This window comes from Magnolia sinica, chromosome 16 (assembly GCF_029962835.1).
Source record: "Magnolia sinica isolate HGM2019 chromosome 16, MsV1, whole genome shotgun sequence".
NCBI classification, from domain to species: domain Eukaryota; kingdom Viridiplantae; phylum Streptophyta; class Magnoliopsida; order Magnoliales; family Magnoliaceae; genus Magnolia; species Magnolia sinica.
Window position 1 is genome coordinate 63741920 of NC_080588.1, and position 695 is coordinate 63742614.

Below are 695 nucleotides of genomic sequence, written 5' to 3' on the forward strand. Positions count from 1 at the left end.
TCCATGGACTTGAATCAGAGAGTCCATATTTGCATTTGAAAGAGTTCGATGAGATTATAGCTACATTATGTTTTCTTAATGTATCTGAGGATACAATTAGGCTGAAACTCTTTCCTTTTTCCTTAAAAGAGAAAGCTAAGACGTGGTTACATTCACTGCGTCCTAGATCCATTGGCACATGGAACGACATGCAGAGGGAATTCATAAAAAAATTCTTCCCACATTATAAAACGATTACCCTCAGAAAAGCAATCATGAACTTTGCCCAAAAGGAAGATGAAACAATCTTCCAATGTTGGGAAAGGTTCAAAGATTTGGTCAGTTCATGCCCACAACACGGATTTGAAACGTGGCGCATTACAAATTTTTTCTACGATGGACTGACATCTTCCATGCGCCAAATGGTCGAGACAATGTGTAATGGAGAATTCATTAATAAAGATGTCGACGAGGTATGGGACTACCTCGACAGTTTGGCTGAAAAAACACAATCTTGAGACTATTACCCAAAGTCGAACACCACATCTAGGTCGACTCAATTAAAGGAGAAAGGTGGATTATATCTCTTGAAAGAAGAGGATGATCTCAAGTGTAAAGTGACTACGCTCATAAGGAAAGTTGAGGCCATGGAAGGAAAGAAGGATAAGGTCAATGAAATTGTTTGCGGCATCTGTGATTGCAACATTCACACAACT

At 39.1% G+C, this 695-nt stretch overlaps 1 non-coding gene across 1 annotated transcript; it reads right to left on the reverse strand.

Moving 5' to 3' along the window:
- Positions 1 to 236: 236 nt before the first annotated feature.
- LOC131229950 (small nucleolar RNA R71) lies at positions 237 to 343 on the reverse strand. The gene has a single exon (XR_009163685.1). It is a non-coding gene; the product is annotated as a small nucleolar RNA R71 (small nucleolar RNA).
- Between the last annotated feature and the right edge of the window lie 352 nt (positions 344 to 695).